Here is a 25760-nt window from a genome sequence, read left to right on the forward strand (position 1 = left end):
TTTTCTCTAAATATAACTTAAGTTGAATACTGTATGTTTTAAATGTATATCATTTTCATAGTTACTCAATTCTAAATATTTTAAAAGTTTCTATAATGATTTTTCTTTGACTAATGAGTTATTTGGAAGTGCATTTTTAAATTTCCAAACAGATTTTTTAGTTATCATTTTTTGGTACTGTGGTTAGAAAAATGGCTTGCATACCAATTCTTTGATATTTGTTATGACTTGTTTTATTTTCTAGCACAGGGACCAGTGAGCTATTTATTTATTTATTTATTTATTTATTTGACAGACAGAGCTCACAAGGAGGCAGAGAGGCAGGCAGAGAGAGAGGAGGAAGCAGGCTCCCCGCTGAGCAGAGAGCCTGATGCGGGGCACGATCCCAGGACTCTGGGATCATGACCTGAGCCGAAGGCAGAGGCTTTAACCCGCTGAGCCACCCAGGTGCCCCGGGACCAGTGAGCTTTTTAGGTGAAATGCAATATAGTAAATAGGTATAGGGTTTGCAAAGCAATAATGTCTACTCAAACTCTGCTGTTGTGCAAAAGCAGCCCTAGACAATATATAAATAAGTAGGCATGGCTGTGTTCAGTTAAACTATTTATAGAAACATATCCTGTCTGAATTTGGTCCACGGGCTTCAGTTTGCCAGGCTCTGGCCTACTACATAAACAATTAGAAAGTGTTTCAAAGCATTTCTGAATAGAATATATAGTTTCTCATTGTTAGGTGCAGAGTTCTACATGATCATAGATATCTATGATCATAGATAAACTTGTTAATTATGGTTTTCAAATATGTTATATGTGTATACATTTTTGTTTTATCAACATGTGCATTAACATCTCCCACTCTTATTTTGAATTAGTCCACGTTTTCTAGCAATTCTACCAAGTTTTATTTACATATCTCATAGGTATATTGGTCCTGGTAAGTTTAGAATCATTACAACTTCCTATTGGTTGAATTGTTCATTAAGTTGTGACTCAGTTTTTAAAAATGCATCTTGTTTAATTTAGTTCAATTTCACTTATTTGAGGGAATGTTCTATATTTCTAGAGGGGTCAGCTGTTCTCTGGGAAATCTAACTATACATGATGAAAAATAATATTGGAGACACAGCTGTACTTCAACAGTCTAAAGTGTTTTTGCTAAAATTACTCATCCCTAAGAGCCAGAATGTTTTATTTGGCCAGGAGAATCAGGACTGGGAACTATTCTTCAAGAAGCTTGTTCCCAGCTCATTAAGGGGCTCCCACCAGCATCACTGAGAAAGAACACAATTCCCACATCCAAAGAACACGACCCTGTGAAGAGTGAACTCAGTGAAGGCCCTAAAGGCCACAGTGGCAAAACAGCAGATAGGGAAGTTGAGGGAAGAGTAAGGGAAGGACAAACAGTGAAAGTGCATTCAATGAAAGAAGGGGCTCTCAATTCTGACTCCACTTATACTAACAGTGGTCATGTTCCATCCTTTGTTTTGTACACTTTTCAAAATAATTACTACAGCTATACCAAGACTAAAAAATAAGTACTTATAATCAAGAAGGTCATGCCAGAAAAGAATACTATCTGTAAGCGTATCTCTCATTTACTCTGTTCAGAATGCTAGCTCTCCCTTTTTGCTTGTCATCTCTAGTTTTCTTCAAAGCCTTACCCCCATCCTCCAAAATTCAACTCAATCCATCCTTCAAAAGTAGAAACGAGACTATTTTAGGGCTATAATCTAGCAAGTAGTTGCAGCTTTAATCGAGAAAGGAAAATGTGGAAAAAGGAAAAGAAAAGGAGAGCAGGATCTAGTATGCAAAGGAAGAATTCAGTGAGAGGTGGCAGGAGGAGCAGCAAACCTAAGGCCCAATTCATGGTACCGATTGCTTTGGGAGCAGCTGTTCAGAGACGCTTGGGCAGGCTCTACCTTTAGTCTCCCGGCCTTTTCTGGCCATGAGTCCCAGGTTCAGGTATAAGGACACTGGACTATTCAAAGTCTTCCACAGGCTTGTAGTGGTTCCTCAGGCTTTATGTTTAACCTGGCATATGCCTCTCCAGTTTTGTTTTGTTCTGTTTTTCCTACCTGCCATCTTTTCCTTTTTTGCTTCTCACTCGCATATACTGCAAGGAACTGGGCATGTTCTACCTCTTCCTTCTCTCAAGATCTTCTCCTTCTCTCCAAAAGATCTGACAAAACAAATGCTTGTAAATATAAAACCCTGTGAGTTGACACTATCAGAAATTTTCTTGTCATTTTGAATTGGGATGGGGAATGTAGGAGGGGGGATTCCTTTCCCCCTCTAATTTTGCCATGTCTACTGGCAACTGCTACAGCCTACTCTACATTCCAATAATGCTCTTAGTTTCATAGCTGAAGATGTCCCTAGCAACGGATCCAAACTTTGCTTACAAAATATGGTACCAGTTCCCACAGAAAACTTTAAATTTAGTAAATCTGGAATGAAATGCTTGCAAAATTCTGAACTGGAGTAGCTTGGTGGGTCCTGAAACTCGGAAAGAAAAAGTCAAGAGAAAGTACTTGGAAAGCAAAGTATGGAGACTGATAAGATCACCTCAAAAATGCATGGCTGAAGAAAAAGTTTCACCTTCTTTTTGTGGAGAACTTAAATGCTACAAAATTTCTGTTGCCAGTTCCATGTCAGCAGAACCAAATCTTCAAGTTAGTAATCCTTTTCTTTTCTCTTCTTCCTTCCTCCCCTCCTTCTTTCGTTTCCTCCCTCCCTTCCTACCTTCTAAAAAATGCACACAGAGTTCCTCAGGAACCACCAGCTCACATCAGGGCCAAAGCACTCAGAGCCACGGGAACCTGACCTTTTGTGCAAACTCTCACAATGAAGCCTGGGCTACAGTAACAGAGAAAGGGATGTTTAATGTAAAAAATCATGGTGTCACAGGACCTGTTCTAGCTTGAAGTTACAAAAATGCTGTGAAGATCATGTAGACGTCAGAGGACAACTCTGCAGGCAGAATGGCTACCTGGTTGTTGTCTGTCCAACAATCAGGCATTTTAAAAAAATCTTTTTTTCTTTTTAGATGAAAAAAAAAATAGATAAAAAGCTTGGGCAAGATGGCCTCAATTTTAGTCTTTAATGTTGAGTTCATTTCTTCTTCCTAATTTGAATGTTGATACATTTACATATTTGGGGGGCAGTTTTCAAACTATGACTAATTTAAATTTAACTTTTTCTGGTCAACTTTTGCAGTCAGAGTTAGGTAAGTAGAGCCATGGCTGCTGGCAGTGGCAATCCGGGTCTTAATAGAATTATTATGTTTACTGGATGAGCATGCTTGGTACATTTGGAAGCACTGTTATATAAATTCTTTGTTCCTCGAATAGAAACTAATATAATGATAAAAACTCTTACAACGTCCTTATTTTGTGCAGGACAGTGTTCTAAATGCTCTACATACATTAACTCATTTAATTTGCATATCAATCTTATGAGATGGGTACTGTTATTAAAATCTCTTTTACAGAGGTGAAAACTGAGGCATTTGCCCAAGGTTAGTGAGAGAGCTGGGATTTGGATCTAGGTAGTCTTAACTTAGGGTCCCTTAACTCCTATGCAGTACTGCTCATCTAACTTGAAAAGCAAACTTTATAGCTCTTCGGTTGTACCAGTCTCTCAGCTGGATATCAGAATCCACGGGGCTTTGTGCATAGAGCCTAGTTGAATATAATAATGTATGTTCTTAAATTTGAATACACTCATCTAACTGGAGCAGAAGCTGATGCGTGTGGTGAGCAGCTCCCCTTCTCCAAAACAAAGCCCTGTTGGGGCTTTGGACCCATTTAGTCCAGATTATGTCAGTAACTAATTCTCTCTCACCATCCCTGCTTCTATCCTGCATTTCAGCTGGGCAGAAAATATATCCTGGCCTGCTAGACTACTTCTGGTTTATGCTTTTCATTCCCACATCCTGTCTGGTTCGGTATTTGCTTTGTCCTTTAATATGTTAATATGCACTGCTATTCTCCAAGTGTGGGAATGGAAATGAAGTCACCCTTAGGCTTATTTCACCCCTGAACTCTGCTCTTCGCAGCACAACTGTTAACAGCTCCCAGAACAGTGCTCTGTGTACACATTTTGGGAAGTGCCAGTATAGAGGAGTGATGAAAGAGGTCCTAGAAGGCTTACATTCTATTCCAACTTTTGTGATCTTGGGAAAATCACTTACTTTATGCCAGTTTTCTCATTTCTGGACTGATGAAGTCATACTGCTCTGATTTATGATTCTCTTCTGGTTCAGGCCAATTTCTATTAAGAATGCTGTATATCCTGGACATGTCAAAATTTCCAGAGTGAGGTAGAATGTTGAAGTATAGAAGGATAGGGTAACATTTTAAAAAATATAGGTGAACACGGCCTGTTACATGGGTATGCAAGTTACATCATGTCCCCTGAACAGAAATTTCATAAGGAAAAAGCCTATGAGGTTGTAGCTAGACCTGCTACCCACTCACTCTTGTTATAAAGTGTGATCCCAAGGAAGAGAAACGTTACAATGTAAAAGCACAGTTTCTGTTAAGACTTCTCTGTAGCCTTCAGAGACATCAACTACCTATTAGATTACTTCATGTATGCCCTTAATGTACATCTTGTGAATCATTAAGGTGGGTGTAATGTTCACATGCCCTGCATCAGAATGCTTAACTTTCTTACCCAGCTTTTCAATGGAAAAGGCCAGAAATTACCTGCCTTTTTGTGTAATTTAGAACAAGATAATTTATTTGCATCATCATTTTAGATTCCTACTGGAAACTGGGCTTTAGGATATTAACCTATCAACTAATTACCATCTACACGAAAAATACATAGGATTTGTGTTTGGAATGGTCTTTAAGAACCGTAATTCTGAGGTTTTACATGACGGTTTGGTATAAAACTGAGATGTAACAGTCTAATGGGGTGAATAAATAAAAGAGGCTAAAGCAAAACTTGAGTTTGTCAATTCTATACTATCAATTTGGTGAGGTCATCACTAAAAAATTTTTTTAACCCTTTTTTCTGATTTAAAAGTAATATATACTAATTGTGCAAATTTTAGAAAATTTGGTACCATTATAAAAAGATGGCTCCAGTAAAACAAGAGATCCACTATTACAATTTTGAAACATTCACTGCCGCCTTTTGTTCTGTCTCTGTTATGTATATAGGTATACACAGTAGGTATACTGTATTATGTATATAGGCATACAACTTAACATATTTGAAATCACATATCTTACATAAGTACTGACCTTTTAATATTATCTCATGAGCACTTTTTCATGTTAGTAGTCTTGAGGAACATTTTTAAAAAAAATATATTTTTTATTTATTTCAGAGAGACAGAGCATGAGCGGGGGGAACAAAAGGCAGAGGGATAGGAAGCAGGCTCCCTGTTGAATGGGGAGCCCGATGCAGGGCTGAATCCCAGGACCCTGGGATCATGATCTGAGTCGAAGCCAGAGGCTTAATCAACTGAGCCACCCAGGCATCCCTTGAAGAACATTCTTGTTGCCACTGTTTGCCTATACTCTATTTGTTTTTCTACCGTTACTTACATTATTTCCAATATCTGCCTTTGTAATAGATTTTTAAGATTTTACATATTTCTGATTAGATTTTATTTATTTCTAATTAGAATAGATTTCTAAAGGGAAGTTACATTGTAATAAGGTATGTATGTTAATGTATTTATTTTATTAAAAAATTTTATTATGTTCAATTATCCAACATATAGTAAGTACATCATTAGTTTCTGATGTAGTGTTCAATGATTCATTAGTCGCATATAACACCCAGGGCTCATCACAACATGTCAGGAGAAAAAAGAGGGCCGAATAAATAAAATCAGAAATGAAAGTGATATCTATCACCCGGTTACCCAACCCTCCACCCCCCTCCCTTCTATAACCCTCAGTTTGTCTCCTGGAGTCCAGAGTCTCTCATGGTTTGTCTCCCTCTCTGTATGTTTTTTAAGGGTCTTAACTGTTTTCCATAAAGTTTTAGGGCACTTTGTAAGTCATCAACATCTATTAAAAAAAAAAACACAAACAAACCTGTTTCATCACACCACAGCAAGTACTGAATTTTTAAGCGTTGCCAATAGGTAAAAGTGACTGCATTTTAATTTGCATTCATTTGGTTATGACTGAGAGAATAGTTTATTCTTTTTATAAGCCATGTAGTATTTCTTACATGAATAGAATATTCTTAACCTTTATTCATTTGTCACGAAGGCTTTTAATGTTTTCCTTATCAATTTGTGTGGGTCTTTTAATGTTGAGGTTAATTTTTAAAGTTGTTAGATCTTTTTTTATTATTGAAGTTTAGCTAACATACAATATTTTGCTGTTCAGCTTGGATGATTTTCATTACCCTCTTCCAGATCATTGACCCATTCTTCTGCATTCTTTTAATCTGCTGTTGCTTCCCTCTGATATATTTTTCATTTCAGTTATTGTGTCTTCCACTCTATTTTTTTTTTAATATTTTCCATCTCTTTGTTGTAGTTCTCACTGTGTTTATCTATTCTTTTCCTGAGTTCTGTGAGAAGTGTATGGTATGACCATTACTTTGAGCTCTTTATCATGCAGATTGCTTATCTCTGTATCATTTAGTTCTTCTTCTGAGGTTTTATCTTGTTCTTTGTTTGGAACGTATTCTTTAGTTTCCTCATTTTGCCTGACTCTTTGTTTCTATGTATTAGGTTGATGAACTATGTCACTTGGTTTTGAAGGAGTGGTCTTATGAAGAAGATGTCCTGTGGGGCCCATAAGCACGATTTACCCCCCATATCCCCCGTCACCAAAATGAGGCACTCTAGGGGTGTCTCATGTGGGCTGTGTGTGCCCTTTGGTGGCTGGGACTGGCCCCCTGGGCACGAGCCACTTTGGGGGGATGCCAGTCTTTGCTGAGGCCACCCGGAGGCTATGGAAGGAGTTTCTTTGGCAGGATGCCAGTCCTGGCCAAGGTCGCTGCCGGGTGTGGTAGGGCTGGAGCTGCTTTGAAGGGGTACCTGCTGGAGTGGGTAGGTTGGGTGGGCCAGTCTGCAGGGGAAGCAGTGTTGGCAAGGTTGAGGGAGAGTGACAGAATTAGTATCTGCCAGTGTCAGGCCAGCTAGGCAGAAGGGCAAGAAAAATGGTGCCTGCCAGTACTTGTGTTCCCAGAGAAAGTTCCAACAGACCCTTGCTCCTCTGGCAAACACTCTAACGTTAGTCAACAAATCTTCATTACGTCCCAGGCACTTACCAAATTGCTGTCTCTGTGCTGGGTTTTGGGTTGAATGAGTTTGTGCACAGACCCTTTATGAAAAAGAGTTTTGGTTTCCCATCGTCCTCCAGTTCTCCCAGAGTTAAGAACCATTTATTTTCAAAACCAGATGCTATGAGGGTTCCTCATTCCAGTGCAGGTCCTCAGGGCAGGGGGAGTGTACCCAATGTGGGCCTTGAACCCCCTGCTCCCCAGAGAGACCTCCATCATGCCTGTGATATCCCTCCAGGATTGAGTTACCGTATCAGAGGTATGGGTCTTGATCAGACCATGTTACTGCTACTCCTATCCTTCTCAATGTGGCTTTTTCCTTTATATCTTTAGTTGTGGAAGAGCTATTCAGCTTGCCTTCAGATTATTCTCAGAGAGTCACTCTATATGTAGTTTGAACCTTGGTGTGTAGATGAGAGGAAGTGAGGTCAGGATCCTCCTACTCTACCATCTAATCAAGATTCCAGATTGTCTTTTTTTTTTTTTTTAAAGATTTTAATTTTTTTTAAAGATTTTATTTATTTATTTGACAGAGAGAGATCACAAGTAGGCAGAGAGGCAGGCAGAGAGAGAGAGGAGGAAGCAGGCTCCCTGCTGAGCAGAGAGCCCGATGCGGGACTCGATCCCAGGACCCTGAGATCATGACCCGAGCCGAAGGCAGCGGCTTAACCCACTGAGCCACCCGGCGCCCAAGATTCCAGATTGTCTTATCTTTAAATTTTTAAAGTTGTTTTTGATCTATGGATGTCTTAAATTATAAGGAGATCAAATATATCGTATTTTTTCCGAGGAATTATGTTTCAAAAGTTCTCCCCATCCCAAAGTAGATACTTTCATCTAATCTTTTTGTACAGCTTAATCTTTTTTTTAAACGTTTAGATCCTATGAATTAGTTTTTTGTTGTATAACATAAAGTGAAGCTCTAACTTAGTATCTTTTCAAATATTTAATCAGTTGTTCTAACATCTTCCTGAATCATTCTTCCCTTCCTTACTGTCTTGTTATAGTACTTTCATTTAATCATAACACAAATCATACATATGCTAGGCCCTAGCCATTACATTAATCCATCCATTGATCTACTTGTGAATCTTCTATGGGCTTTCTTCCACCTACGTCACGCCACTGAAATTATTCTTGCTAGGGACACCACTAATTTCTCAATTGTCAAATTGGATATGGCACAGGGTTAAAAATAGAGGCTCTTTAGAGTCAGGCTCCCTGGATTAGAACACCATCTCTGCCATTTAAAGTTATGTGGCCTTGGAAAAGTTACTTGCTCATTCTATGCCTTAGTTTCCTCATCTATAAAATGGGAATATCATAGGGTTACCTTATAGGGTTGTTACATGGAATACTGATATAACGAATGTAAATTGCTTAGCACACAGTCTGGCACACAAATAAACTCTCAGGAAAAGATCATCATAACCATCATTTTACTTGATTGTGCTGGGGCTTTTGACACTAATGTCAACCCTCAACTTTCTGACACTCTTCCTTTGTTTTCTGGCACACTATAGTTTGGTTCTCAACCCATAACTTCATGCGCTCTCTTCTTGAACCTAGTTCTTAAAATGCTGTCATCCTCCAAGGCTGATCTGAGTCGAAGGCAGAGGCTTAACCAACTGAGCCACCCAAACGTCCCTTGAAGAACATTTTTGTTGCCATTGTTTGCCTTTGTTGCCATTGTTCTCTACCAGTCTATTCTCTGGTGACATATACTCTCGATGTTCCTTCTTCTAAGCCAGGAACTGGCAAACTTTTTATTAGAGGACAAGGTAGTTAACACTTTATGTTTGTGGGCCATATGATCTCTGTCAGAACGACACTTTGATTGAAAGTATCCATTGAAAATACATTAATGAGTAGGTGTGGTTATGTTACAACAAAATTTTATATATAGGGCCACCTGGATGGCTTAGTCAGTTAAGTGTCTGCCTTCAGCTCAATTCATGATTGGCCTGGGATTGGCCCCTTATTGAGCTCCCTGCTGAGCAGGGAGTTTGCGACTCCCTCTCTCTTTGGCCCTACCCCAAAGAGAGAGTACTTCTGCTTGTGCTCTCTCTAGCTCTCTCTTTCTCAAATAAATAAAATCTTTTTAAAAAGTTTATATATGAAAACAGGTAGCCATCTCAGGCCACAGTTTGCCAATTCTTCCTTCAGGTCATAACAGCTTAGGTACCCCTTGATTAGAACAATCATCACATTGCATCTGTCCTCTCGACTGGACTGTGGGCTACCTGAAAGCAGGGTGCTCTTTTCATCCTTGTTTGCTCTGCATGTAGCATAGAATCCACAGATAATATTCAATCCACATCTGCTGAAACTCTGAATAAGATGACCGCACAACATCAATCTTAAGAGTTCAAAGCTTTGTTGTGCTGTAAGGAAGAAGGCATTTCTTCCATGTGAGACCTCCAGTTAGCTACCAAAATAAATGACAGAGAAGATCCCATGGCCTGTATAACATAATGAAACAACTAGCAGAATTGATCTCTCCTTCCCAAATGTGAGGGAAAATTCAGGTCCAGGAAATTCACAATTTCAAGGACCAAGTAATATTGCAGACACCAAAATAGAGCTGCTCAGTGTGATCTATAAAACAGGACATATTTTATAGGAATTGAGAAACAGCTGTTTCCCCATTTCTGTTTTAAAAGGGGTAATAGGCTACAGGGCTCAGAAGTATATGCTAAGCATATGGAGAACATTTATTTGCTTAAAGAAATGTGACATGAAACTGGCAAAGGGCTCAATTTGTAAGAGATAATGTTCTGGTGGGTGAAATTAAGAGGATAAAAAGGATATATAGAGAGTCATTTCAGTATTGTGATTAATGAAAAAGGAAACACCAATAAACACTGAAGGGAAAAAAATAAAAATTTGAAGCTGAAAAGAACTAAATATGCTCTAGGGAAGGCACTAGCTACAAGAACCAAGTATCACTTGCAATATTAATGGCTTAAGTAAAACAAATTTTAGATAAAGATGACACTAGTTTTGGGAAAAGCATGGAAACTGAAACCTTAGTCAAAAGTAACAGTGTGAATATTGAGTTTCTCTAAATATAGTGTAGAAGATCCTTATAAAGTTAAGAATACCTGGAAAATATATTAGAGACTCTGGGGAAGAATTTTAGATTTCTGGAATATAGAAATAGGTAATAGACAAAGAAGCATGTTTAACTTTTTCCTTTTAATTTCCATGCTCGAACTTACCAGCAGTATATTTTTAGTGTAATTAAACATTTGCTGAACTCCTTTTATGGAGATTACTCATTTTGTGTGACTCAATACATTCTCTCAAGTGGTAATTACCAGACAGCATTCTTGATAATTTCTTAGAATCATAAAAATCACTATTTCTGTCAAAAAAATACCTAAGATTTCTTAGATAGAACAAAGCTAATGTCGGTTTTCTTCAGCTTTCTCCTTCTATCCTAAGAATTATTAAGGATTCATTGTGTGGCTGCATGGACATTAAGTCATTCGTCCTTCAAATATTTAATAAGCACCTGCTATGTACTGGGTATTGTGCTAAGCCTAGAGGAGACAAGATGAATAGGATATAGTCCTTACTCTGAGGAGATGACCATATAGTGAGAATGACAGACCTGTATAAACAATTAAAATGCAATGTGATGGAGAACATATATAAAGTCATTAGGGACTTGGGGTAGAGGAAGTGGGACTATAAAGGAAAAGCACTAGGGAGTTTTCTAAGGTGATGAAACTGCATACTGATTGTGGTGGTGGTTATACAAGTCTATATGTGTGTTAAAATTCATAGACTAGTATGCTAAAAGAAAAAAAAAGGCTAATTTTATTGTATAATTTAAACATTAAACTAAATAAACCACAATGTGATAGATGGCATCAATAGAAAAGAGTTAAATAAATTTTGGTGTATTTGTATGATGAAATACTATTAAACAATTAAAGGAATGGACTACCGGTAAATGTCAACAGCATGGATGAGTCTTACAAGCACTGCTAAGTGAAAGAAGCAGGATACAACAAAGTACATTCTGTATGATTCTATTTATATGAACTTCTAGAGTGGGCAGCATTAACATAGAATGACAGAAATCCCACCAGTGGTTAGTACTTGTGGCAGGATGGGGTGGGGAGACTGACTGGAAAGGGCCCTTGGGGAATTTTCAGGTGTGACTGAAATGTACTAGGTCTTGGTCAAAACTGACTGAATAGTACACTTAAGATCTGAGTACCTCAGTAAATGGAAATTATACCTCAGTAAAAAATATGCATTTAGCTGTCTTGGCTTATCTTTCACAACATACAATTTCTAATGGTGTTTAAAGTTGTTAAAAATGTTAACGGCTTCTCTATCATATGCTATCATTTTTTTTTTTTTTTAGAAAAACTGGAATTTCTATGTTTTTTTAAAATGAAAAACATAATACCCAATAATAAATCTTATACAAACAGTGAAAGTGGAGCGCAGAGTACGTAGCAGTAGGGGGACAAGGAGGACAGGACACTACTTCCTGTTAGTGGGAGGATCTGTTGGTGTCTATTAGGAAAGGCATTGAGAAAGAAGTTAATCTCATTTGAATGTTGAGGAAAGAGTAGCAGTTCCATGCACAAACCAGGAAAGAAAGAGCATTCTAGAACAACATGTGCAAAGTGACAGACATGAAAAGGCTGGGGGAAGTCATTGTGGGTGAAGAATACACAGGTGTGCTGGGGGAAATGAGGCTCTAAAGGAGGCTGGGCCCTGACTGTAAAGATCACCCCTCCCCTCTCTTCCCCCTAGTGCCTCAGTGTTTTGCACTTTACATGTACAGTTTAACTTAATCCTCATAATCTCTATTTTTTAAAGCCAAGGTATGGCAAAGTGCAGGGTCTGGCCGAGGCCCCTCAGCCACTATCAGGGGAGCAAGCATTCTTACACAGATAGCTAGGACTCTCTCTCATCCTCAAGAGTGCACTGCCTATTTTATGCCACATTGGGGAGTCTGGCCTTGATGATGATGCTGATGGGATCTGTGGGATGCTTTACCTGACCAGATTCTACTTTAAAAATCTACTTTATCCTTTGATAAGAATGGATCATTTGGGCTGTAGTTCTTAGTCTTTTGTTCCTGCCTCATACTTAAGAGCAGAACTATTTCTAACAAGCTCATTAGTAACAATGGCTCGGAAGTGATCACCAAGGGCTATTCTCATACTCTCCGTTCAATAAATCTGCCCCTGCCAAGAAGTTCTAATTTTCAGATTAACAATTAGATGATGATTCCATAAGTTTCTAAGTGGGAGATGGGGTACTCTTGGGGGCCCTAAATCTAAAAGGGAACATTTATGCAGTGGAGGGACCTATACTGTGGAGTTTTGTGCAGATGTCCACATCAACCATCACAGAGGATGCTGAGACATTGAAGTAAATAGGATTCACTGACCAGATGTCTTCCAGGTCTTAATCTAGGTTTCTAAGTAGAACTCTGCCAGGCTTGGAAGTTTCAGAGCCATCCTTGAAGAGAGGCTATTGTCTCTGTGTTGCTCTGAGGATTATGGTTCTCTGCTGGAGGAGACTCCAAGAAGACTCTCAGAAAAGACACTTCACTAGAACGGAAGGTCCTTCTACTCTCTGGAAATGAAGATTGGATCAAGAGCTTAGCACTACATAAATGCCTTAATTAATAATGGCTTAAAAATAAACACGGCAAAGCTACACGGAGTGCTATAATCCATAAAGTGTGTTCACATTTGTTATTGAAAAATAATTTTGAGCCCCACAAAAATGCTGGAGATTTGTATTTTACAGATGAGGAAGCTGTGCTGACATTTATATACTTTGCCTGCTGTTATTTTTCGCTGGGTTCCCTCTTTCCTGCTTTGCCCGATTTCTTTTATTTTAAAAAAATAACTATTCAACTGTGGGCCATCTTATCCTAGAAAAGATTTAAGGTAGCTTATAAGAAAAATGAGGCAGTATAAGTTTAAAGTGGGAAGAACTATGAGAAAAAAAAATAATTAGACCTGAAATCAATCCAAGAGTTATAGTAAAGATACCATAATGATCTATATATTTGCTATTGACTGGGCACAAATTTAATTCTAAGGTTTTTAGGAGCCAATGAGAAAAAGGAAACCTTGTCACACTATTCAGAATAGCCATAGGCTAAAACAGTAACAACAATAAAATAATCACTCAGGAGAAGTACAACTATTTTTGGTTCTTAATAATATCCACACAAGTCTAATACACAGCAATTTTCTTTGATAATTTGCAAGCTTTGAACTAGGCCTTAAGAAGTGATTTTGGTTCTCACACTGTCTTTTTAGTATACACGAGAACCTACCATGTCATGTTTTAAAGAACATGAAAAGTACACCATTTCTCTGAAGTCAGGCAGCAAATTCCAGAGCAGGAGACCTCAGTGAACAACTCATTTGTTGTTGAAACAGTTTCAGGACCCATGGAGATGAGCAGGGTGACTTTTTTCACACTTGCTCCAGGGGAAGAGACAAAACCTCACCTATCATGTTATAGAAAGAAACATGTCTTCACAGAGATGTTTTATCCTACTTTGTAAATTGTTTCAACTTCATAAGGACTCGATGGCAAATATTATTATGATCTTTTACATCTTACATCCCTTATGATGACTGTTTTTAATACATTACTTCTGAATGTCACTTTCTATGCTGTACATCTTGTTGCATTCAGGCCCAGGGCCAGGGTTTATTTATATTGGCTATTTTATACTTTCCTTACTCAACCCTCCAGCTTCCCTTACTTTTATGCCAAGGAACGGACACAGAGTTTTTCCTTTTTATAATTCATATATGCAGAAAATACATCCAAGTCAGAAGTGCCCCTTTCATCCACAGGAAGAGTCTGGGGCCACCTGACTCATTGACACAAGAAGCCCAGAAATAGAAAAAGAGATCTGGCTGAAAGGGAGAGATGAGTGGAAACTCTTAAGCTAGCATACAGCTAAGGTGCTATGTCATGTGAAATTAATTCTCTGAAGTCAGCAATTAGAGTCAGGTTACAGCCCAAACATAATTCTGCCCACTAATTACCTGACCCATTACAATATTTATTTCACTGAGAGAGATGCCTAGCCATAACTTCCAAGGGTGGGCTTGGGGGCAGATAGAAGGAAGCAGACTGCCAGAGAAATAGCAGTTCCTTTTGCAAATAGATGTGTTTCCCAGGCCCCTAATTGAAATGATTATTTCCGGCCTAAGTGAGGGATCAGATGTGCCATGTCCCTCCCTTTCCAGCAAAATGAGGCACCTGAGATCACAGAGCTCTTTAGCAAAGTGCAAAAGATGACTGAAGAAATTAACTGAGTTATGTTCTGTTATGAGAAGCCCTGAGGTGAGATGGTAACAAAACTACCCTTTGTATGGGGAAGAGGAAGCAGCCAGGGCATGAACTATGTGGCTAGAGTGACACATGTATGTATGTACCTTTGGGCTTCCAGAGATTTATCTCCTCCCAGATAAAGACATTCAAAGTGGCAATAAGAAGGAGATCACCAGATGAGAGACACTGGAATAACACGAGCTAGGAAGAGGATGACTCTAAAATATAGGAGTAAATTAGGACAACAGCCTTTACTTAGGAAGGGTGTTAAGCAGTGCCTGAAAGGTTGGTGAGGGTGAGGAACAGAGTGGAAAGAGGTGAGGCTAAAAGCCGGTATCTGACAGCGTAAGACTCATACATATCTAATCAATTTACAAATCACTGCCATTAATAATGAAAATAACAGCGGCAGCAGCTGTTGTCACCATACGTTGAGTGACTATGCTCTGTGCCAGGCACGCACCAAGAGTGTTAAATCCATGACCTCAAGGAGGACTGCTCTCCCCTCTCTTCTCACATGGCTTCTAGGTGGTCCTCTGCCATTTGGGGTTGTGTTTCCATTTCCTGGATGTCCTTCATGTTCAAGCAAGCAAATGGCACCTGAATAACAACACTGGGTGGTGAGGACTTAAAGACAGGGAAAGAAACACCCTAAGACTAGTTTGCACCAAGACTTCGATCCTAAGAGGCTGCTGAGAAGGGCAGGGGCACCAGGAGTGACCTGTAGGTCAATGGGAAGGCCTGAGCTCCCCAACCTCTTGCTTTTTCCCATCGTTCTCATTTCTGCCCCCAGATCAACACATCACTGAAAGAAAAGAAGGGAAAGACTGGTGCCTGTAGCTGAAGTGTGCAGCTTAATGGCCAGAAACCAGACTTGTCACATGTAATCAAATCATCATAGTGTTGGTGACAGAGTTAAGACAGTTGAAAAAACAGTTGCTATTCCAACTTCCAATTTTCAAGTTATTGTTGGGGCTGGAATTTCTCTCACCTCAAGAGTTTTTACTTTGGAAAATCTCCAAAGCACATTTTTAGCCATATTTGAGTAACTGAAACACGAAAGAAATAGTGATTTTTTTTCCAGGCATATTAAACTCTAACCAGATGCACTTAAAAAAAAACCTTTTGCATGTACACAGCACCTTTTATTCTAGCAGAGAATCATTTTAGTCATTCCTGACCTATATCCACCATAGACTGAAAATACTGTTTAAGAGCCATGGCTGCCCACTGATACATACTTCTATATAGAGAGGAAGTCGAGGACCCTAGTGGCCTTTCTAATTCTCCCTCTCCATTCACACCACTGGGAATCAAAGTCAAGTCAATTTAGGAAACATTTACTGAATCCTTTCTGTGTACCAGGAACAAAGTTCAAGAACAGTGGCCAGAAGGCATAAGCTTCACAAACTTGCAAAGTGAAAATGACATCTAGGATTCTAACAAAAAAGCATTAGGATCTGGACCCTACCTGAATGGTTCACCTGACCCTTTGCTTCTGACAAAAGGCAGTGCTTCTGGCATCTTTTCTTCTACTAATCACCGGGCAATGAAATGATTTGGGCATTTAGGGGAAAAGCAGTGATGAAAAAGTAATGACAAGTTGCCTAGAGTCCATGAATTCCTGGGTCACTACCCAGGGATGACCCCAGAGCAACTGTCTGGCAGAATCTTGCTCAGGCAGTGTTTGTCCCCCAAGTAACCACTCTGATTCCCTCCACTCACTACATAAGAGCCAGAAAGATCTTTTTAGCATGTACATAAAATTATGTAACCCTACAGATTAAAAATCCACAGCAGTTTGCTTTTATACTAACACACCCACTCCCTACCAACCCCCACACCCCTGCTGTGACTGGTCATGCACTTACCCTGCCATCTCCCACTATACCATAGCCACAGTGAAATGCTGGGGTTCCTAAAACATACCAATTCCTTTCTCCCCTCACAGCCTTTATGCTTACTGTTCTCATACCTGGACCACTACTTCTGGTCTAACTCCTTCCCACTACTCAGGTCTCAGCTTAAGTATTACCTTGTCAGGGTTCTCCTCTGACATATAAAGTAGGCCCTTCCTTTCCTCTTTGTTCTCTGCCAATCTGATTTTCTCTTACTTTCTCCCCTAGCACTATCACAAACTGTTAACTATCTGATTTATTAACTTCTCTTTATTTGATAAATAGACTTAATCAAATAAATTTAGTATTTGATAAAAAATTTAAAATAAATTTAAAAAAACTTAAAAAAATTTTTTATGAATAGACCCATAGACTTTAAATTCCAAGATGGCAGGAACCAATAACATTTGCTTTTTAAATAATCATGTTCCTGGGCGCCTGGGTGGCTCAGTGGGTTAAAGCCTCTGCCTTCAACTCAGGTCATGATCCCAGGGTCCTGGGATGAAGCCCCACATTGGGCTCTCTGCTCAGCGGGGAGTCTGCTTCCCCCCCACCCCTCTGCCTGTCTCTCTGCCTACTTGTGATCCCCCGTCTGTCAAATAAATAAATAAAATCTTTATTTTATTTATTCCCAGCACTCAGGATTCCCAGCACTCAGTGGCTGGCATACAAGAAATAATTGTTGTGTAAATGAATGAATAAAATTGCAAGTAGTAAAATGTATAAAACAACATAAAAGGAACATCCTTTTATTTTATTTTATGATTTTACTACCAATAGATACTATTATACTACTAGAGATTTTTCATGTATTTATTTTAACCAGGACCACCCTGACTGAACTTGAGAGGTTTAGAGAATGGAGAACTAACTTATGGCTACAATTAGAAAGCTTCAAAATGACTGTTTTAAAACACAAGGTTTGGCACACAATGCATTTTGAATAGGGGGAGATTAGCTCTTTCTCATTTAAAGATGTTTGTGGTTGAAAGCAGAGTTTCTACTACATATGTAGTATGGTGTTTCTTAAGCAAAATTACAAAAGAACCTTAAAATCAAGTGCCAGAACACTGAGAATGAATACCACAATGTGCTCCTGGGAAGCTATTGTGAAGCTGGTCCCAGCAGAACACTCTAGTCTCCACGGCATTTGGTTCTGACCTGGGATGCCAAACCATGGAGTTGCCTGGAAACTCAGAAGAACCTTGGTGCTAGTCCCTGCTTTCCCAACCCAGCCCAGGGGCTAAATGGGAAGATCTTGAGTCTGTAGGCTGTGTCCTGCCTGGTTGCTGGAGAAACAAGTCTGATAAGCTAACAGCAATCTTTCTCCAATCACCTTCTGATCTGTTCAACTCTTAGGATCAGTCCCCCGCCCCCTCCGTGGTTTCCTCAGTGTATTTTACTTCTCTGCTAGAATAGTAGCTCTCTGCTCAGCACCTAGTTTATTTGGATGAGGTTCAGCTTCTTTGCACAATTCTCATCTTTCCATGTCTTCTGCTCCCCATTCCACAATTGCTGCTTGGGATTGGCCTCAACCCAGGTAGCTCACTTGGAACCACTTTGTAGATACCTGCTCAGATTATCTCCGCTGTGTTAAAATACCCCATTGTCAGGTATGCCACTGGTCCCCAGGCTGTGGCAGCTTCCCCTATTCTTCATTTCCTACGCTAGGCTGGCCTCTGAGGTCCCAGGATCCTTCATCAGTAAAAGGGCATAGAGGTGACACCTGGGTTCCCTTCAGGGCACAGTGATAACCTTATTTAAACCCAGGGATCACTTTAGGGAAGCTGCAGGCATAGAGTCGTCTCTAAAGCTTTCTGTCAAGTAGAGGGCACCAAGTGGTGTGAAAGTGAAAGCTGAGTCACGAAATTTTCATAAGTAAAACAAGTGGCTAAAATTAGATGCGCTCTGAGTTCCTTTTCAGGTGAAACATTCTAGAGTCCCAGAAAAAGGCCTCTGGTTTCAAATCCTGTGGATTTCCCACTATACCTTCCTGTTTATAATTTTCTGCTAAAATGCCACTGGTGGCTCATCACTGTCTACATGGTCATTAACTTCTAGCATCATAGTATCCAAGGCCCTTCACATTCTAGCCCAAATAAATATTCTCCTTTACACAATACAAAACTGGACACCATACCCCTGTACTCCAGGCATAGGAGCAACTCACCATTGCTGAACCTGTCACGTGCTTTATTGCCAGTGTGCTTATGCTCACATGTCCCCTCCCTAGAATAGCCACCTTCTTACCCTTTCCCTGGCAGAACCAACTACTTCTCCCCCAAGGTGTCCAGTTCAAATAGCCCCACCCCATCTTCACCTTGTGCACCTTCCTTGACCTTCAGTCTAGGGAGGACTACGCATTATGTTTAGCCCTTGTTGTACTGCTCAGCCGATTAAAATTAGAAGAATTTTGACATGTGCCTCTTCTACTAGACCATGAGTATTTGAAAGACAGGGAAAAGGTAGCATTTTATTTTCGCTTTAGAGTACCAAGACCTAGCACAGTGCACAGCATATCATGTACTCAGGAACTATCTCTTGAAGTGAGGTGAAAATTGTGCTTATGGGCATATATACCTGTCCTTTAGGTTACCAGAGACAACAGTTACAAAGACAAAATTTGAGCTGAAAAATTGAACAAGTTCTCTGCTGATACAATATATCTATACGATGGGCACTTAGTAAGGAAAATGAGACTAGGATGAAATAACGTTTTCAAAGAAATGAAGGGCTGAGAACGGAGAAAAGCCTCAACTCATGTATTTTCCTGTTCACAAAGGAACTCTCTAGCCAAGCAGAAAACACTGGTCCAATGTGAGGTGTTGTTGGAATTATTTCTTCTCCTCTTCCTCTAGTTTTCAGAGAACCAGTGCCCATTTGGAAAAGTAATATGGACACAAAAGTGAAGAGAGCTATGCAGTGATACACCTCGACAAGGCCATCGAGTGATGACAGCCATGCAAAGAGAAATGCATTACATAATGACATGAAAGCAGGACACTTGAGGAATGTCTTAGGGCTAAAACAGCTGCCACCTGGTATTTGGCATTTGTAAAGTATATGAAGAAATAGCCCCTGGAAACTGAAGAGTACAAATTATTTGCAACAACAAGATTCAGAACTCAAGAACATGTTTTCCCCATCTTTCTTTCTTTCTTTTTTTTTAGAAGTTAACCTATTAGTATCATTTTCACTTTAGAAAAATGTGAAACTCTAAAATATATGCGATTCAAAAACAATGGCCATAGGTGGGCTTCAGAGGAAGTGAGGGGCACCCTTCATTATACTAGTTTTCCTAATCAGACTTGTTTACTTGAAGATACTTTTCTATTTTTGATTATCCAGACTTTTCATTTTTATAGGTAAATCATTAGTTCTATCCTTACAGAACATGAAGGAAAGGAAAATATATGGAAGTTTAAATCCAACCAATTTACTGCTGATAAAAGTCTGTTAGGAAAAGAATTTAAAGATTTAAAGTCCTGGAATTTAAAAGTGACTGATGGCTTTAATATGTGTACTTTTCTTATTTCTTTCCTATTCAGCTTACTGAGATGCTGTTCTAAAGTTGCTTTATTCTAGAGCTGCTTCTTTCCTTTGTCTGTCTCATCAAGGTGTTTGGTGATGTTTCCTCTACCCAATACATGCTTACTGTGTACTGACGGCCAGGGGTGGGGTTATAATGCTGAAAGGTGCATTCTGCACTCCAGGAACACCCAGTCTAGCAAGGGAAAGACAAACTATGTTGGCAATTATAGTAATGTGCATTGAGGGTAAGGTACATTTAAGCCCTGGAGCAACATGGAAGAACATAATCCACTGGGATGGGGAGAGGACCTTGGGAAGGATGGAACCTGGGATCTGAAGAAAAAGTGAGGCATGCCCAGGAAATACTGTCTCTGATGTCCTGTGATCCAACTCTGCTAAGGAGAACCCATTTCTTTTTACAACTCATAGAAACAGAAAAAATGAATAACAAATCAGTATAAACCTCACCATATTTTTGAGAAGTAGTACTTTACATCTCTCTCAACATCTTGAAGACATCAATAGTAATGACTGTTAGAAGAGTCTAGCAAAAAGTATAGGGTTAGGGCTTCCTGAATCACTTTCTTACTTTCTGGCACAAGAGTTACCAAAAGCCATTTCCTTGAGGGATTAAGGGCTGATGGGGCTAAAAAGACTGTAGGGCTGATGAAGCAGCCACCAGGGTTGGAAGACTGGTTTCACCCAGGGGCAATAAGCAGATAAGTAAATGGTCTGAGAATAATAGAAACCACGCTATCTCCATTTATAAACATGGAAACTTATAAACATGAAAAGAATAAAAGCTAAAATACCCCTGTGTTAGATTAGAACTGGGGCTATCAATGTGATCTCCTAGTATTTAATACAGAGAGAGGGAGAGAGGGAGGGAGCGAACAGCAGACATGACAACAGGTGTGTGCGTGTCTATTTCCTAGCTCTTTGGGCTTAGAGGACCTAGAAACAATAAGCACACCTAGCCCAGTGAATACACCCAATGCTCAGATCTTGGTTGCTATATGCTGTTTTCCATAATGGACTCAGATCTCCTTGAAGATATGGCTAATTCTGGGGCTGGGTAGAGAAAGTAAAAGATGTATACGGTACATTTTCTTGTGCCAGAAAGTATGAAAGTACTCAGAAAATGATGAGGACTTGTCAAAAGAACACAAACATCCAGCTTGAACGATCTCCCACTGACCAAATCTGAGATCATTTTGGTATCAAAATAGTGATATTAATGGATTATAGCCCACTGAATAAAACGGAAATCTCTAAGTGCATATTGATATAAATGAATACAAAAATAGGGGGGCAAGGAAAGCTCTTTGTTATAGTAGAAAGTTTAGTTAAGAGCAATATATTTACATATTTTGTGGGAAGTATCTTCCCACAAAATATTTATTCATTACAAACAGAAAAAGTATAACTCAGAGTGGAGATATCTGGCAGACACCACCTTAACCAAGTCGGGTTGGTATGGACATGGTATATCTATTTATGTGTCTTGTGATATGATTATAAGAATATAGCATTGCTTCTGTGGTATTCCTGCCAAAAAGTGCACAAACTTAGTCTTGTAATGAGAAAACATCACACACACCTAAATTGAGGAACATTTTACAAAACATACTTTTTTCATATTGTCACATGACAAAATGCAAGGAAAGACCAAAGAACTGCTTGAGATTGAAGGAGAAACATGACAACTAAATGCAACATCATCCTTTCCAAAAGAAAAAAGAATTTTTTTTCCCCTGTAAAGGACATTAATGAGACATTTGGTGAAAAGCTGAATGAAAACTATGGATTAGAAAGTAATATTGTATCATTGTTAGTTTACTGAATTTGACTGTTATACTGTGGTTATTATAAGAATGAACTCAAATCATTATGCTGCACACCTGACACTAATATATGTCAATTATATCTCAATAAAAGAAAAAAAAAACCAAGATGTACTTGTCTTTTAGGATAGTCACACTGAAGTATATGGATTGATTCAGAAAAAATATATATGCACACATAAACACATGGGAGGGAGGGGGCAAAGGGAGGAGGAGAGGAAGAAAGCAAATGTGGTAAAATGTTAAAAACTGGAAAATCTGGGTGAAAGTATATGTGAATTCTTTATTATTCTATTATTTTTTTCTGTAAGTTAGAAATTATTTCAATGTTAAGGTTAAAAATAGTATAGGCGATGGAGTAACTCAAATCCAATTCTGAATTTCCAGTCTGGTATTTACCATCCATGAGACTCTGGGGAAGTTACTTGATTACTTTCAGCTTTGGTCTTTTCATTTGATCACCAGTACAGGACTTACTCAGAGGGATGCTGTGAGGATTAAATAATGCACAGATTCAGTGCCTGAACGGTGGTGGGCTTATCTGGTAGAGGACCTGACACCTAACTGGTGAGGCAACACATGCTTGCTGAATAAATGAACAAGGTCCTTCTTCCTGCCCCTCCTCCTCCAATAGGAAAAAGTAATACCACTTAGAGAAAATTAGTTTCTTCAAATTTTAGTAATGTAAGGTATGAGATTTTTCTTAACACTTGAATAATACAAAACCAAAACTTGGATTAATAATGATAAATAACATCCTACATTTGGATGTTGCATTAGAGCTTCCTCAGCACTTTGCACTCATATCTCATATGACACTGAATGGAACAGGCAGGCATTCAAGTTAAAGTTCAACATTGCGTTAATAATAGCAAATCTCTACAGTGCCTTGGGTTACAACTGTCAAAGAAGAGGTCATGCCCTTCTTACTTAAATCTCAAACAAGGCTTCATCAGTTCATGGTTGCAGGGTACAAAATGAGGGACAATTTAATGTCCACCTGGGCATTTATTTCTAGATGCTGCCACTGCTGATTGTGGTTCACAGTATATTCAGGGCAGTGACAAGGCAGAGAAAGGGACCCAGGTTGTCCTGGGAGGTTTCTTCTCTCAGCCAAGATGTGCAATATGAATTTGAAATTACCCAAGAGGGTGTTTCAGAGTTGCCTGCCAATGGGTGGTGTCTTCTAATCTTGAGAACAGCTGCTGGGCACAGGCATGCATACACACACACACAGACACACAGACACACTCACAGAGCCTATACCTGCCTCTACTTGTCTGTTCTGGGCAGATGGCTCTCGGTTTTTGCCTTGCCTCATCCTGAAGCCCACTTCAGTTAGACCCTTTCTTCTGTGGAGACTGGCAAGCTGTAGGGTGAGGGATTCGGCAAGGCTGCCTGTCTTCAGAGTATGAAGGACACTGCCTGGAGAGGGAAGAGGGTTATATTTTGTGTTTGGGCCCAGTCAGTACTGGGCTCCCCACTGCCTCTCCTTTGCAGAACTGTCAGTGGCCTCTGGTTGCAAACTCTCCGTGGCTTTGTAGCCCACAAAACAAAAACTGAAAGACTGTCCAAAAAGAAAAGAAGAAAACATTGTTGTTGGTCCTTGGATTCCACTATTGGATTTTGGTGGGGATGAGAAGAGGGAACTACTGGGAATAATCAAGTAAAGGTACCTCCTGCACAGTAAGGTAAGTGTCCCTATCGTTGCTCAGAAGAGACTTCAGGGGTATGTTTCTATCTTATCCAACATCCAGGAGCAGGATCTTCTGGATATTAAACAAGGGAATGCAGTTAATCTTAGGTACAATTAGGAGCTTATGACAGATGATTGACTTTTAGGCTAATGTGAATAAGAGCCACTTGCAAAATAGAGGAACTGTCTTGACAGCAGGTGAGTTTTGCTAAATTGGTAGGTATGAGAGAAAACCAAAATGAAATTTGAAATTGTTATCCTCTAAGAGTAAGACAAATGGTCAAAAATTTAAAAAAAAAAATAGGTTTGGGTAAATGACTCTCCTTGTAACAGCTTGCTTTTGTAAACTGCTGTGTATTATCAATATATAACTTTGAGCTCATCAAAATGTGATGAAAATGGGAGAAGTATATTGGATTGGAAAGGAGGAATTCTTTTTTCATGGAAAGATAGAGGAAACCAGCATCTTAAGATGGCAACTAGATTGCATTTTTTTCCTTTACTTGTGTTCACATTTTTTTGATGAATGGGGGGGTTGCTGGTGGTGCAGAGAACAGAAGGATATTTTTGAGGTATGGTATTTAGAAGATCTTGGGAATTACCTATCAACTCAAAGACTATGACTGGATATCTGTGGGCACATCTCACTGTCGACTGGAAATGATGCCAGATTGTTGCCAAATGATGCCACAGAAAGTTCTGCTCACTATACTTGCTCAATGGAAATATTATTCAATATTTAGGGTAGTTTAGCCTCTGTAGTTTTAAATATAGGAGCCTATTTAGCATAGATAAATGTTCAGCTAAAATGCTTGTGACATAATCTATTATTCCTTTTCTCTTAATGGCAATTGATGATCACATGTCTTTTCAATGTATGCACAGATCTTGGGAAGATTACAAGAAGCGCAATACAAATATTGCTTGAAACACTTTACCATATTCCATTTATTAAGTTTGTATAAAGGAGGACAAAGGGTAGTGTGTTACTGGAGAGAATTCTTTCAATTTATGACAATATTCCTATAGCTATAATTGAAAATGCTTTTTCTATGATGAAACTTACCAATATAGCAACCTTCTATCCCTCAAAAACAAATATTCCAAGTAAATATATCTCTACTGTTATCAGTTAACATTATTATGAAACTCCCATTACACTTAATTAAATATCAGCATAAACACTTTAAGAGCTCTTTGTTATTGAATACTTCTAAAGGCAGCAATAATTTTCATGGGCTATTTCTACTTCTTTAAAACAAAGATGCAGAACAATTAAGACAGGTCACTGTGATGAGAGTTTTCCAAATAATTTCCCAAAAGAATGTAGGGTTTGGGTTCTTAAAATAACCAATGCAAAACTGCACTATAAAAATTCTGTGGAAATAAAAAGTACACTTATTGGCAAAGGTAGCACAATTTTTTAAACAGTCTAGCCTTGTCCATGTGTAATTGTCTTTTTCGCTTAAACTGTCACTGAATCAAAGAATTTGTTAGTCAAGAACTGGTTTTAGTTAGGTGGCATTGCCACTGGAGACGGAAATACTTAATTGTGTTTTCAAACTGATGGTGCATTTAATAGAGCACTATTAAAGGAGACTGCCAAGAGTTGGGCAGGTCCAAGGATGGGAAAAAACAAAAGTAAAGGGCCTTTAAGTCTTTTCTTCAGAATAGAGTCCCATTTTCATTGTCACTGAAATACATGCCTCACCTCTCCAATATGTTGCATTAAAAACATTTAAAGAAAACAATGTTAGTTCCTTTTATTTTCCTTAGAATAGAACTAGTGACCATCAGCATGAAATAAGCATTCATGCTGAGAACAGAATATTTTGTTTCATTACAATCAGGGGAAACATTTTCATAGTAAAGGACTTAATTTGTTTGCTCCTTTGTTCATTCACTCAGCAAATATTTTGGAGTGCTTACTATGTGCCAGGTCTTACTATGTGTTGGGTTACTGGGGATAGAGCAGTGAATAAGGCAAACATAGTTTTTACATGCCGTGGGAATAGGGATCTTCATAGAGGGGCTGATGACTAGTGATCTGAACCTGTATATTATGAATTTTTTTTACCATGGCAAATATTTTGTTCTTCATTTCTGATTAAGTTAAGGACCAGAAAACTTTCCTCCCTACTTTAAAAAGGATATTTAGTGTCTGCAAGGAGACAATTCCAGAGACCAA

The 25760-nt window shown here is 39.0% G+C and overlaps 2 protein-coding genes across 4 annotated transcripts in view; one reads left to right on the forward strand and one right to left on the reverse strand.

Moving 5' to 3' along the window:
* CMSS1 (cms1 ribosomal small subunit homolog) overlaps positions 1–25760 on the reverse strand; it is a 382853-nt gene that overhangs the window by 46635 nt on the left and 310458 nt on the right. The gene's annotated exons all lie outside the window — the stretch shown is intronic.
* Positions 23127–25760, forward strand: part of FILIP1L (filamin A interacting protein 1 like) — a 302790-nt gene continuing 300156 nt past the window's right edge. The window contains exon 1 of one of the 2 annotated variants that reach the window (XM_032351058.1): positions 23127–23567. The gene's annotated coding sequence lies outside the window, so the exon portion shown is untranslated. The remainder of the gene's footprint in view (positions 23568–25760) is intronic. The other variant, XM_032351089.1, reaches the window with a different exon arrangement.

This window comes from Mustela erminea, chromosome 1, assembly GCF_009829155.1.
Source record: "Mustela erminea isolate mMusErm1 chromosome 1, mMusErm1.Pri, whole genome shotgun sequence".
Taxonomy (NCBI): Eukaryota; Metazoa; Chordata; class Mammalia; order Carnivora; family Mustelidae; genus Mustela; species Mustela erminea.